The sequence below is a fragment of the Leopardus geoffroyi genome, chromosome B4 (genome assembly GCF_018350155.1).
Source record: "Leopardus geoffroyi isolate Oge1 chromosome B4, O.geoffroyi_Oge1_pat1.0, whole genome shotgun sequence".
NCBI classification, from domain to species: domain Eukaryota; kingdom Metazoa; phylum Chordata; class Mammalia; order Carnivora; family Felidae; genus Leopardus; species Leopardus geoffroyi.
The window spans coordinates 138,180,881-138,196,154 of record NC_059341.1 but is presented as its reverse complement, the minus strand read 5'-3'; the positions used below and the strand labels follow the sequence as shown (position 1 = coordinate 138,196,154).

At 46.3% G+C, this 15,274-nt stretch overlaps 1 long non-coding RNA gene across 2 annotated transcripts; it reads left to right on the top strand.

Annotated features, from left to right (window-relative positions):
- Positions 1 to 79: 79 nt before the first annotated feature.
- On the top strand, positions 80 to 4,676 carry LOC123590458. 2 transcript variants are annotated; one of them, XR_006708771.1, is made up of 3 exons: positions 80 to 910; positions 1,534 to 1,736; positions 4,461 to 4,676. It is a non-coding gene; the product is annotated as an uncharacterized LOC123590458 (long non-coding RNA). The 2 variants fall into 2 exon arrangements; XR_006708770.1 differs by having other exon boundaries at positions 136 to 318.
- Positions 4,677 to 15,274: the final 10,598 nt, after the last annotated feature.

The following is a 15,274-nucleotide window of genomic DNA, read 5'->3' as shown; positions in this document are numbered from 1 at the left end:
AGGCGCCCAGCTGCTAGGAAACCGTCGCCGGGAGGAGCGCTCCCGTCTCACGCATGCGCGCGCATGCGTGCATTCACGCACGCGCGGGCCTCGGCCGGGGGAGCCGGCGCCGGCGGCGGGAGTTTGCTCGCGGTGGTCACGTGTCGGCGGGGGGGGACGCGTCTGAGGCGCGGGTGTCGCGCGGGTCTGTGCTGTCGGGTGAAGTGGCTCTGCCAGGCGCTCTGGACCGCACGGTCAGGCAGTGAGCGTGACCGGGGCACGGGGTGTTCCGTGCGAGGCGCCGCGGGACTGCGAAGAGACAGGCGGCGGTCGGGAAACGTGAGTGGATTTGGGATGCCCGGCGCCGCCTCCTGTCCCCAGAGGGCTGGCCCAGGCGACCCTGCTCTGATGGCGGCGACGTCCGTCCCTGGCCGCTCAGGGCAGGGAGGCCTGGGACTGCGGAGCGCGGAGCACCGGCCTCGGTGGTGGATGAGAAAAAAAAACGGATCTACTTGGACACCCGGCTCGTATTTGCTTTCCGCAGCGGGTGCCCCGGAGGCGAAGTAACTTGCTTCAAATCGGGCCACTGGTGAGGACCAACGAAGAGGCGGTGCGCAGACGCGATGTTAAACTGCGCAGCTAATGCATCCGTCCCTGCGCTCTCGTCGGAATACTACCGCGTAGCCCTTCCAAGTGCTTCGGTGCAGGGCTTCGTGTAGCGGAGGATTAGGTTACGCCGCACGGAGCAGCGCGTCTGTCCCTGCCTATTGGGGGTCACGAGACTTGTCAGCCGCGGACACCCCGGGAGTCACTCGCGAGAATTAACTATTTGGGAAGCTTGCTTCAGAAAAGGAACATTCCTGGAGCGCTGGTTCTTAACCTTTTCGGTGGGGGAGGGGTTTATGGCTGTTGAGCATTTGAAAACCTAAAGGTTTGTGCATCCGTGCTCGTAGAGGACAAGTTCGCATACGATTTCCCGTGCGTGGGAGCCCTCCCTGAAAGCCCATCCTCGGACCACTGTGTTAGGGAGTCCTTATCCAGCTCGATTGCACACACAAGGGTTAAAGAAAGGTGGTCCCTCGGGCGCCTAGGTGGCTCGGCTTTTGACTTCAGCTCGGGTCATGATCTCCAGCCCCGCCGTCGGGCTCTGTGCTGACAGCTCAGAGCCTGGAGCCTGCTTCAGATTCTGTCCCCCCACTCACTCTGCCCCTCCCCCACTCGCATTCTGTCTCACTCAATAAACATTTTTTAAAAATTAAAACAAAAAACAGTGGTCCCTGCGTTGGCCATTTAAAAGAAAGCCTGATGTATTCTCTGCCCTTATGGTGACTTCCCCTAGGAATCCAAAAAGGTAGATGTTGCCAGATGTTTGGTCTTTCCCCTGAGGATAGGTAATGAAAAAAATGTCCAGCCAGGAAACTGGGTTAGTTGTTGCCTGACTTTGTCTCACTGCCCTTGTTAATTGTATGTGTAACTAGTCCAAGAACGTTGACTAATCGTGTGTCATCGCGTGGGCTTTAATGCCATGCTCATTAGTGGTTTTGTTTTTATCAGTTTCTGCAGTACAGCTCCTTCTGGGTGATACATGACTTATCAGAGCCATCCGTTTGGTTAGTGCCAGAACCCAGGTCTCACTTCAGCCTGACGTCCCATTCCACAAGCCCTTTCAACAACCGTTGAACACCTGCCTATGTTGGGGACTCCACAGATGTTTGGTGCCGAGCCAAGTGGCCACTCATGTCTGCCGTCTGTCCCAGGTCAGCCTTCCTATTCTTTACAGGGACTGTCCTAGACTCTCATCGCTTAGACCTTTGCAGCCACCTTCCTCCCTGTTCCACCTGCCAACCCCCAGTCTCACCTCACTTCATCTGTAGTTGGGTTGTAGGCACCCAACCAGTTACTAAAAGAACGAACCCATCTGTTTCCTTATTGAGAGAAATATTATCCCAGACTTTCCTGATCTGATCAGCAGCTTGTGAGTCTTCGTATTTGGTTCTGTGTGAAGCTCATTCATCCCAAAATGTCTCTAGTGCCCGTTTGTTTATTTATTTATTTATTTATTTATTTAGCGTTTTTATTTATTTTTGAGACAGAGACAGAGCAGGAGCAGGGGAGGGGCAGAGAGAGAGGGAGACACAGAATCTGAAGCAGGCTCTGGGCTCCAAGCTGTCAGCACAGAGCCCGATGCGGGGCTGAAACCCACGGACCGTGAGATCATGACCTGAGCCGAAGCCGGACGCTTAACTGACTGAGCCACCCAGGCGCCCCTCTAGTGCCTATTTATTTATTTATTTATTTATTTATTTTTTTTTTTTTCAACGTTTATTTATTTTTGGGACAGAGAGAGACAGAGCATGAACAGGGAAGGGGCAGAGAGAGAGGGAGACACAGAATCGGAAACAGGCTCCAGGCTCTGAGCCATCAGCCCAGAGCCCGACGCGGGGCTCGAACTCACGGACTGCGAGATCGTGACCTGACTGAAGTCGGACGCTTAACCGACTGCGCCACCCAGGCGCCCCAGTCTAGTGCCTATTTAAAAAAAAAAAAGAGAGAGAGAGAGAGAGAGACTGTGCGAGTGGGGGAGGGGCAGAGAGTGAGAATCCCAAGCAGGCTCCTTGCTGCCGGAGCTGACCCCGACTCCAGGCTCGAACCCACAAAGCCACGAGATCATGACCTGAGCCGAAACCAAGAGTTGGACGCTTAACTGACTGAGCCCCCCAGGTCCCCCTCTAGTGCCTTCCTGTAAAGGGAACGGTAATTGTTAACGTGAAAGTAGAAATGCTAGATTACTTGCTGTGTAATATCTGGGTTGTTACCACATAAGAGACAGCTTAGGTAAGTAGGGGTAGCCTTTCGCGCAGGTACAGGTGACCCTTGAACAACACAGACTTGAACCGTACGGGTCCACTTAGGTGTGGATTTTTTTCAATAAATAGGGTATAGTACTGTATTTTTCTGATGACTTTCTTAGCACTCTTCTGTCTAGCTTATTTTATGCTAAGAATACAGTGTACAATGCGTATACAAGCTCTGTCAACGGTTAATTGACTATGATTTGAGTAAGACTTCCAGTCAACAGTGGTTCGGTTTTGGGGGAGTCAAAAGTTATACTTGGATTTTTGACAGGGGAGGCTGTCAGTGACCCTTACTCCCGTGTTCAGGGATCAACCGTATTTACCATTGAAATGTAGTGAGTTAAAATCACAACTTTTATTCTGGAAATAATACAAAAGTTTCCTTGTGAGGCGAAGCAAAATAGTACATTTACTTCTTAATTGCGAATTGTAGCGTGAGGTGATGGGATGCCTTTCTAATGCAAATAAAAAGATTTATGCATTTAATAGCACTTTGGCTGACTTGCACATTATGTGTTAAAATTCCCTGCTTACTGAAATGACAGCGTTAAACTGGCTATAACTCAGGAGAATAGAGGCAGTTTGCACACAGACCTCTACCTCCATTGAATTTGGCTGCGTCCATTTAGTGAAGGTCTTTGTGAAATTTTTTTTTTTTATTTTTAAAAAAAAATTTTTTTTTTTCAACGTTTATTTATTTTTGGGACAGAGAGAGACAGAGCATGAACGGGGGAGGGGCAGAGAGAGGGAGACACAGAATCGGAAACAGGCTCCAGGCTCCGAGCCATCAGCCCAGAGCCTGACGCGGGGCTGGAACTCACGGACCGCGAGATCGTGACCTGGCTGAAGTCGGACGCTTAACCGACTGCGCCACCCAGGCGCCCCATGAAATTTATGAAATAGTTCTCCAAAGGTGTTAGACAGTATTTGTGAAATCCCTTTCACTTTGCTTAACCACCGAGGATTTTTATGGTTGCCCAGGCCGGGTCATTTTCTTATGTTCAGTTAATAAATACCCACACCTGTTGGTTTACCTGCTTCACCTAATTCAAAACGAGTTCATTTAGTCCTGCCTTTGTGCTGCTTGAGTTCCACTAGTGGACAGGAACCGCCACTGAGTCAGCTTCACACTGCGATCAAGTCATTAACGTCGTGGACAATTGAAGTCTAGTTTAACCCGGTGAAGAAAATTGCAAGATAAGATCTGTTGAATGGCTGCTGTGTCCTGGCCTCTGGTTCAGGTAGACTTGAACTTTGAGATTGGTATCATTCTCTATTAGGACGTAACAGAAAGCGCAGTTCAACAGGACGCCTACAGGGCCACTCTGCTCCCGATGTTACGGAATTCACATATGAGATGTACCGTCAGCCCTGCAGTGGGGCTGCTGGTGTGGAGTAGGGCTGCAGAAGTTCCCGACTAATAGAAGCCACCACCTCCTTTGTATCTGCAATGGCCTATTCATTTATTTTTAAGGAGGCTTCATGCCCCGTGCAGAGCCCAATGTGGGGGCTTAAGCTCACAACCCTGAGATCCAGACCTGAGCTGAGATCAAGAATCTGATATTTAAGCGACTGAGGCACCCAGGTGCCCCTCGAGTGACCTCTTTATTATTTTTTTAATTTTAGAGAGCATCCAAGTGGGAGAGAGGAGCAGAGAGAGAGAGAGAGAGAGAGAGAGAATCCCAAGCAGGCTCCACACACATCACAGAGCCTTCCACGGGGCTTGATCTCACGACCGCAAGATCATGACCTGAGCTGAAATCAAGAGCCTGATGCTCAACTGACCAAGCCGCCCAGGTGCTCTTTAAATCTAGAAATGACCTCTTAAAATCTAGAAATGTACTTGCACCTTTGTCTTTTATTTTGGGCCATTTGTCGAAGAGAATTTGTGCCCCGTCCTGGAGTATCTTTTATCTAAAGAAAGGGGAAAAAAGGTTAGAACAAACGGGGAGAGAGCAGGCAGTGCCGAAAAGAATATCACGTGCTGCTTTCCTCATCCCATTCTTCAGTTCCCCAGGAGGGTGACTGAGTATTGATAAAACGATATCCACGGTCAGGAGGAGGTAGGTGCTAAAGGCAGCAGAATGAAGAATTTGGGGTCGTTATCCCCAGACCATAGAGCATGGAATTCTTAAATGATTGTGCCCCCAAACGCCATAGTTCTTAGAAGATACGCATTTCCCCCGATTCGTCTGAGATCCAGAAATCCACAGGGTGATGTGTCTCCAACAGACACTCCCCAAGAGCCTTGTTTCCTCCCATGCTGCTTCTTGCCTGAACTTGAAGCTTCTGGGAGTCCTCCTCCTCTAGTTGTTGGGAAGGCAGAGGCTATCCAAAGTGAGAGAGGAAAGGGAAATGAATAAAATCCAGAGACGTAGAACGTGAGCTCTGGCATTAATTGCCTCTTGATTCCCCAACAGGCTGCTTGCCAGCTGGATGGCCTTGGACAAGCTATTGAACTCTTGGACAAGAGCTCACTCAGTTTCCTCACCTGTAAATTGAAGGTAGTAATAATACCTTCATTAAGTTGTAAGGATTGAATGGGAATATTAAAGGTTTTAAGTTGTTTTTTTCTTTTTTTTTTTTAATGTTTATTTTACTCTTGAAAGAGAGAGGGTGTGTGGGTGCGAGCGGGGGAGGGGCAGAGGGAGACAAAGGATCCGAAGCAGGTTCTGCTCTGACAGCAGAGAGCCCAGTGTAGGGATTGAGCTCATCGTGAGATCATGACCTTTGCCGAAGTTGGACACTTAACTGACTGACCCATCCAGACACCCCGAAATTATTTTTTCTAACGGGATTCTTGTTTTAAAAGATTTTAGTTACAAAACAATAGTTTCCATTTACTAATCAAAAATGTACCATTCAGAGGTTTTGGCTTCCACACCATAACTAATGTAATTCACCGTGTTCTTACGATTCGAGCTGAAAGCAAAGAACTGTGATGTTTTAACTCGAGTAGTTTTATTGTCAGATTTATGATTTCCAGTGGGCTTTTGGAACGTTGCCCAAGGGCCGGAGACTCCCTATCCCCCTTTATAGATTCTAGACTAGATCTTTCTTTCGATGTCGACATGTTTGGTTTCATAACAAAAAAATAAGGGGCGCCTGGGTGGCGCAGTCGGTTAAGCGTCCGACTTCAGCCAGGTCACGATCTCGCGGTCTGGGAGTTCGAGCCCCGCGTCAGGCTCTGGGCTGATGGCTCAGAGCCTGGAGCCTGTTTCCGATTCTGTGTCTCCCTCTCTCTCTGCCCCTCCCCCGTTCATGCTCTGTCTCTCTCTGTCCCAAAAATAAATAAACGTTGAAAAAAAAAAAAAAATATCAGTGATTAAACTGGGATTTAGCTGGATTCTCAAGACTTTGAGCAGTGCCTGACGTGCGTCGTCCTAGAGGTCCCTCTCCATCGGGTGCTCCCAACGTGTCATAGCTTTTGTGTTTTTCACATTTCAGACATCAGTGCAAAAGGATGAAGACAAACTGCTACATCTTGTGCAGCTGTTACTTATTTTCTCGTGAGGCTTTACGGTCTCTGAAAAAGCACTAGCAGTATTTAGCATGTTTAAAAAAATGCCCCAAATACCGTGAAGTGTATAGAGTAGCCTATCGTATCACGTTTCTGGGAACAAGATTTTGCCAACAAGAATTAAAAGAATGAAAGAAAACCGTCAGGAGATATCGTGGCCCAATGATGGCAGAGGCAAAAATTGTTCTGGGATCTGAAGCGGGAGAGATCCCCGCAGAGGGCAGCGGTGAAGGACGCGTCGCAGCACTGGGGCTGAGTGGCCTCCAAGGTGAGTGGGTTTTGCGTACGTGGAAAGGGGGCAGAGGTGGCGACGGAACGGTGAAGTGACTAAGGTGCACGAGTCTTCGAGACAAAGCCAGAGAGAGGCCTCACGAGAGCACGTCCGCCACGTCTTTGAAGAGATCCGGCTTGCTTCCACTCCCCGCCATGTCTAACGTGTTTGGAATAAGACGCTTTTCTCCTTTCTGGTCGCTGGTGCCTCCGAGTGATCAACAGTGTCGAGGTTTGCTGAGCGCAGGCGCTTTCCTAGATGCAGCCAAGGACGGTGCCTGGCCTGCCTCTGAGGACTCTTCGGAATAACGTAATGCAAACGCGCTATCTGTGAGACTTGTCCTCAACCAGCCCACAGTCTTCCTGCACCTGGTCTGTCGTTGCGCCTCCAAGTTGACGTGCTTGGATCCTTCATCTGTTTTGTGGCTCGCCCTCTCTCATTCTTGGCCTTCTTTCTGCCTGTCCACCTGCCACCCCTGCCACATACTTTTTCTCCGAGTCTGTGGCTTTCGGGGACTCTTCTGGTAAGGAGGAGGAGAGGGATAGATGCATACGCGTTTAGCAGTGAACAAATAAATGCCTGCACATGATGTAACGGCCATGTGACCTAAGGTCGCATCACGTGGAGTATAGTACTTGAAACAAGGGAGGTGGTCTCTTCTGACTCTGGAGTAGGCACGAGGCGAGGCGGCATAGAGGGTAGAGGTTAAGAATACAGGGCTCTGGAGACAGGCTGCCTACATTTCAGTACCAGCTTTCATTTCCTAACTTAGTGGGCTTGAGCAACATACTTAACTTCCATGTCTGTTTCCTCATTTCCAATATGGGGAATAATAATAGTAATCTTATCTAATGGAGTTGTTGGCATTAAATTGAAGTTCTGTAATCGAAGTGCTTAGAAGGGAGCCTGGCACATAAGTACTCCATAAAAGTTAGTTTTTACAGTTGTCAGTTCCGGGAAGCATTCTTTAAAGAAGCGTGCAGACGCAGTGTGGCAGACTTCGAGGATGTGACTGTGGGGGTGAGGGGACAGGCCATGCACTCTAAGTGGAGGCCGCAGGAATCAGGGAGGCCGAGACTAGAAAAGAACACTCAAGAGGATGTACGGTTTTTTTCAGGGATCTGTGGGCGTCTCCTCTTGTGTTTGTCATCTGTCACAGTGCGTATGGCCCCAACGTGACGGCCTTTGTAATAGTCTTGGAGGAGGTGAAGGAGGCAGGGGGGATAGGGGTGACAGGTGTATTTCCATGATCACGTCACAGTCCAGATTCCAGTCCTGTCCTCACCACGTGTGACCTGCAGCTTTACTCACATCTTGGGCAGCTCAGTTTATTGATCTGTAAAATGGAAATAATAAAGACTTGTGCTGTTTTCATGGAAAGAGGTGACAGGGATGCTAGCGGTTTGTAGTGGGGCAGAAGGGTACCTGCAGGTGTCCGAGATCTGGCCCTCAGCCTGGCAGGTGTAAGCTTCTGTTAGTAACTTGCCCACAGGCGATTTTGGCGACAGACTGATGCTAATTTCTCTCTTTCAGCGCTGGAGTAGTGGCCCCCAAAAGATGTATCCATGGTCCTCGTTTCCAAATAAAGTAGCATTTACAAATCCCTGGGATTAAGACTTGCTGTCTTGGGGTGCCTGGGTGTGGCTCAGTCGGTTAAGCATCCAACTTCGGCTCAGGTCATGATCTCACAGTTTGTGAGTTCGAGCCCCGCGTCGGGCTCTGTGCTGACAGCTCGGAGCCTGGAGCCTGCCTTGGATTCTGTGTCTCCCTCTCTGCCCCTCCCCACTCATGCTCTGTCTCTCTGTCTTAAAAATAAATAAAACATTAAAAAAAAAAAAAAAAAAAAAGACTTGCTGTCTTTGCGTGGCCGTTGTTCAAGCTGCTGTGATGGACCGAGGAAACAGAACATATCCCCCTCTTAGGTGTTTGTTTATGTTGATAATTTCCTAATCAATATTCAACCATACAAAAGGAGATACAGAGAATAATGTCTTCTCTCTTCATCTCAAAGGGGGCTATGTGGATATATCTCCTTTCTGATCATTCATTTAGCTGTACCCTTATGATTTATAAACTTTTCTCTGTATATCAAACTTTGATTTAAAATTTTACCTACTGAAAACCCGAAAACATCTTTCCATCCCTGAATTTTCTCTTGTGATTTCCTCACCTGAATGTCTTTCCCTCTTCTCTGCTTATTCCAAATTCGTCTTCATCTGTCAAAGCCCACCTCACCTCCTTTCCTGAGCGCTCCGCCTTTTTTTTTTTTTTTTTTTTACTTACAGTTCTGTTATTCATTTATTCATGTATGCCTGCCTTCATTCGTTCATTCAATGGCATTTATCAAGATGGTATTAAATATGAGACTTGGCCAGGCCCAGGTGATACCTTTGTTGTCAGGGGGAGTGGGAGTCGGCCAGGAACAGACAAGGAAGCAGAGATGGTCTTTCCTTGCTGGCTCTGCTGAGTGTCCCAGCTTTTGAGGAGTCCCCACTCAGAATCCCACAGCTGTATCGATATCATGCTCCATAGCATCTTTATCTGCGGCGTGATGGCATTTAAAATAAGAGTGTGTATGGTGGGAGTGTGAACACGTGACCGTAGAGCCTTCCCATGTACGTTGAAGATCCTAGAGCAGTGGGTTTCAGCTTCATGGTCCCTTGTTCTCCAGAGGCCTTAAAGATGTGGTAATGGGTCTAGTCAGCTTAAGACAACCAGGGACATTGCTGGGGTTGCAAAATGAGTGAGATGGGGTCCCTGCTGACAGGGATTCAGAATCTAGAGGGGGGATGCAGTCACAACCACAAAATTGCGATACGATATGCTAAGTGCTACGATGCAGACACAGTGTGTGTGTGGGGGGGGGGGAGCATACACTTCAGCACATGTGACTCTCCAGAAAGTCTTGTCTCCAGCCACAACACACACACACATACACTCACACGCTCCCCACAACAAGTCCTCACAGGTCGATGTGAATGTCAGGTTCTCCTCTTGGTTGAGATTTTATCAACAGTATGGTGATTCTAGATGTTACCTGCTGATCACATCTGACCGGCCTACTGTCTTTGATTTTTGGAAATGAAGTATTTATAAGTTAATAAGTGTACTTTGGCAGATGAAGTCTTTCAAAAGCTAGGAGTCCACTGGGGGGAGAAGTGACCAAATGGCATAAAAGGAGTCCCTTCCCTCGCAGGCGGTGTCTCACGTGTATCATCCCTGTGGTAGCTTTTGCCATGGGCTGAGCTGTGCCCTCTCCCTTCCCACACCCCTCCGGTGTTGCAGGAGTAACCCCATGACTCAGAAGGGGCCACATTTGGAGTTAGTGTTTCTAAAGAGGCCATTAAATTAAAATGAGTTCATTAAGGTGGGCCCTCATCCGAGGTGAATGCCATCTTTGCAAGAAGGGGGGTTTTGGACACAGTCGCACGTACAGAGGGACAGGTGGGTGAGGACCCAGGGAGAAGGCAGCCGTCTGCAAGCCGAGGAGGGAGGCCTCAGAGGACACCCACCTTGCTGACACCTAGTTTCAGATTTCTCGCCTCTGGAAGGAGAAAATTAATTTCTGTTGTGAAGATCCCTAGTCTGTAGGGGGCGCCTGGGTGGCTCAGGCGGTTGAGCGTCCGACTTGATACTGGCTCAGGTGAGGGTTTTGCAGTTCACGAGTTTGAGCCCCACGTAGGGCGCCGCGCGGACAGTGCGGAGCCTGCTTGGGATTCTCTCTCCCCTGTCCCTCTGTCCCTATCTACTCGTGCTCTCTCTCTCTCAAAATAAATAAACTTAAAAAAAGAGATCTAGTCTAACAGCTCTAGTAAATGAACATGTTGAGTGCTATTTTCTTACGTGGGAAACGTAGGCTCTTTGGCACTCAGGGACCTTCACATCTTGTCCCCAGTCCCTTTTAATCCAGCCCCTCCCCTCCCAAGCCTCCTTGTCATGCCTTCTGTACCCTCTACCCTGTAGCCTCTCAATGTTCACCAGATACATCCTGCCTTTTGAGGTGTCAGTCCTTGCTGGGGATTCTCTCTTCCCGGGTTGCTGTTTCCTCGCCTAGTCGGGCCTCTTTGAAAACCTTGCTCAAATCCGTGCTCTGTGGAGCCTTTCAGAACTCGCAGGCTGAGTTGGAAGCACTGATCACGTATTTTCACGAGATGTCCCTTCTTACTAGATTCTGTGCTCCTGAAGCAGAGGGCTTTGTCTCATTTATCTGCCTCTCTCTAGAGCCAAACATGGTATATAAGTCTGCTCAGGTTGCTGTAACAAAATGAGCGGGGTGGCGTAAGCAACGGACATTTATTTTATCACAGTTTTGGAGGTGGAAAGTCCCAGATCAAACCCTGGCAGGGTCCATTCCTGGCTAGTCGATGGCTGGCTTCTCACTAAGTCCTCACACGGCCTTTCCTCTGCACTGAGGGAGACAGCAAGAGAAAGGAAAAGAAGCGTTTCTGTGTTGTCTTTTTACAGGACGCTGATATTAGATCAGGGCCCCACCTTTATGGTCTTATCCGGCCTTAATTCCTTCTACACCCTGTCTCCGGACACAGTGACTTCTGGGATTAGGGCTTCAACACAATGAATCTGGCTCTGGGGGCACAATTCAGTCCATAACGTGGTCGATAAGGGCTTAAATTGATTTGGAAAAAAAAAAAAAAAGGGCTCAAAGTGTTGTTAGGAAACACTAGTCTCAGTCTAGACATGAGCTATAGACAAATAATGCTATTTGAATAAAGAGAATATTTTGAAGGAGAAGTGCGTGTAGAATATTGAAAACCCTGAACACAAGTGGAATGAGATAACCTAGGATTCTATGTGTCTACCTTATTGCATGTGAGACTATTTGCACCGAGCTGTATTAGGCAAGGATACTCTGAGCACTGTAATTGGAATCTTTTCCAGAAGAACATGTTAGATTTCAGATATCTATAATAGCAATAAAGCTCCCAATCTACGATTTAGCTGAATTATTTCCATAATTGTTTTGAGACTCTTTTGCCAGGAAAACTCACATTTGTTCAACTGCCAAGTGCAAAAACAAATCTATGATATTTACCTGTGGATAAAATTCATAAGGAAAGAACATCTCCGAGCATGTTAGGAAGACAAAGACTGAAGGGGGAGACGGGACTGGCTAAAACTCCTCATTATGGAGACTGATGAATGAAATTCTGGTTCAGCATTTCACTTTGAGTTTGCTTATAGTAGAAACCCACATTGTGAGAGAGGAGTGATGGGGAAACAAGCAGTTAAGAAACTAAAATAGTCTATGATATGGGGCGCCTGGGTGGCGCAGTCGGTTGGGCGTCCGACTTCAGCCAGGTCACGATCTCGCGGTCCGTGAGTTCGAGCCCCGCGTCAGGCTCTGGGCTGATGGCTCAGAGCCTGGAGCCTGTTTCCGATTCTGTGTCTCTCTCTCTCTCTCTCTCTCTGCCCCTCCCCCGTTCATGCTCTGTCTCTCTCTGTCCCAAAAATAAATAAACGTTGAAAAAAAAATTAAAAAAAAATAAATAAAATAGTCTATGATACATAAAGCTATGTACTGAGAAGTTGGGGAATCTAGGAATAGTGACTTGACCTGGGATGCAGTCTACACAGATTCTTACATAGATTCTAGCTGGAGATAAGATCCTGACAGCTGTGTAGTTTGGCAATTATGACTTTCAGGTGAAATATATGGTTTGGGTGAAATACAATGTAAAGTTTGAGGATATTGGCGATACGGGGCACATCACTTTCACGAGAGAAAACTGAAGAGGTCATTAGGGGTCAGTATGCCAGTTTTCAGCTACAACTTTGGTCATGACCTTCATATGGTGCCAGATGGTGAGATCTGTTAGCTATCTCTGGAGAAAATGAATATTATCATTGTGCACTGTGAACTATGAACCCTGATGTCACACCCTAGAAGCTATTTATAGAAGAATATTGATCTCCAGTGGAAAAGCTCACAGGTTTTCTGGGCTCCAAACAAGATATCAAAGATGGAAGCACTTCTGGGATGATAAGGACCTCCAAAAATCAACTAATGTTTCATAAAAGCAACCAAAGTATATGAAGCAAAAAGAGACAGAATTGAAGGGAGAAATAGACAACTCAACAATAATAGTTGCAGATTTCAATGTCCTACTGTCTATAGTGGATAGACCACCTTGGCAGAAGATCCCCAAGGAAACAGATGACTTAAACAACTCTCTAAACCCGCTAGACCTAACATAACAAGCATCTTCAGAGCACTTCGCCCAACAACACCAGAGGACACATTCTTCTCAGGGGCACATGGAACATTCTCCAGGATAGACCATATGTTATGTCATAAAACAAGTCTCCGAAGCTTGAAAGAATTGAAATCCTACAAAGTCTGTTCTGAAACCACAGTAGAGTGAGATGAGAGAGGGAGGAAATTTGGGGAATTCAAAAATACGGAATATTGAAGCAGCACATTCATAACGAAGAGTCAAAATCACCAGAGAAACTGGGAAATACATAGAGATGAAAGAAAAGGCAATATACGAGAACTTAAGGAAAGCAGCAAATGCCACCCATAGAACAAAATTTATATTAGAAGAAAGTTCTCAAATCAATAAACAAAACTTCCACTCTAAGAAACGTAAAAAAGAGAGAGAGTGGGAATAAGTGAAAAAGAGAAAAGAATTAGAAAAGAAGACCAAAGACTGATTTAAAAAAAAAAAAAAACAAAAGTAAAAATTAGCAAAATTTTAGCTAGTCTGACCAAGAAGGAAAGAGAGAACACACAAACTGTTAAATCTGAAATGAAAGAGGAAACATCACAACTGACTTCAAGCAATAAAAGGGACTCTAAGGAATATATGAATAACTATGCTAAGAAATGATATGACCGAGAAGCAATGAACAGTTATATAAATGTTTATAATTGTTATGTCTTCTTGTTGTATTGAACCTTTTATTAATATATAATGTCCTTCTTTGTCTTTTGTATCCTTTTCTGATTTAAAGTCTATTTTGTCTGATATCAGTAGAGCCACTGCTGCTCTGTGCTGATCACTATTTGCATGGAATAGTGCACTCTCTCATTTTCAGTCTGTTTTGTGTTTGGATCTGAAGTGTCTCTTGTAGACAGCATATAGTTGGATCATGCATTTTTATTTCTTGTGCCAAACTGGATCTTTTGAATGGGCATTTAATCCATTCACGGCTAAAGTAATTACTGATGAGAAGGACTTTGATCATTTTGCTATTTGTTTTCTGCATGCCTTATAGCTTCTTTGTCCCTCATCTCCTGCATTACTACCTGCTTTTGTGTTCAGTTGACTTTTTTAGTGAAATGTTTAAATTCCTTTCCCATTTCCTTTTGTGTATATCCCAGGGCCGTGTTCTTTGTGGTTACTGTGGAGATTGTATTTAACATCCTAAAGTGACAATATTCTAATTTGAATGTATACCAGCCTAACTTCAGCAACATACAAAAGCTCTGCTTCTTTACAGCTCTGTCCTCACCCCTTTTGGTTGTTGATGTCCCCCAGATTGTATCTATATATGTTGTATGCCCAAACATAAGCTGGTAATTCTTGTAAATGCATTCATCTCCTATGTAGAAAACAAAATTTGGAGTTATAAACCAAAGTTACGACCACATTAGCTTTTAGAGTAATAATCCTGTTCATGTAAGTCTCTAAATCATGCAGAAAACAAAAAATGCATTTACAAACCATTGCTACAATACTAGCTTTTAAATAATTGCCCACGTATTTGCCTTTATTGAGATCTTTATTTCTCTGTACGGCTTCAAGTTTCTATCTGGTGTACTTTTATTTCACCTCACAGGACTCCCTTTAGCATTTCTTGTAGGGCAGGTCTAGTGTTAACGAGCTCCCTCAAATTTGATTTATCTGGGAATGTCTTAATTTCTCCCTTCTCTTAAAAAACATTTTATTCATTTTTGAGAGACAGAGACAGAGTGTGAGCAGGGGAGGGGCAGAGAGAGAGGGAGACACAGAATCCGAAGCAGGCTCCAGGCTCTGAGCTGTCAGCACAGAGCCCGACGCAGGGCTCAAACTCACGAACTGTGAGATCATGACTAGAGACGAAGTCAGACACTTAACTGACTGAGCCACCCAGGCACCCCTTTCCCTCACTTTTTTTTAAATGTTTATTTATTTTTGAGAGAAAAAGAGAGACAGAGTGCGAGTGGGGGAGGGGCAGAGGGAGAGGGAGACACAGAATCTGAAGCAGGCTCCAGGCTCCGAGCCATCAGCTCAGAGCCCAACGCAGGGCTCGAACCCACAAACCATGAGATCATGACCTGAGCCAGAGTCGGATGCCTAACTGACTGAGCCACCCAGCCGACCCATCTCCCTCACTTTTGAAGGATATAGGATTCTTGGTTTACAGGGTTGTTTTTTTTTTTTTCTTTTAGCGTTTTGAGTATATTGGCCCCCTACCTTATGGCCTTCAAAATTTCTAATAAGAAATCTGCTGATAATCTTATTGAGGATCCCTTGTATATGACAGTTTGCTTGTCTGTTGTTACTTTCAAGATTTGCTGTTTGTCTTTAAAAAGTTTAAAGTTTAAAAAGTTTATTGTGTTGGTGTGGGTCTCTTTGAGTTCATTTTACTTGGACTTCATTGAGCTTCTTGGATGTTTATATTCATGTCTTTCATCAGGTTTAAGAA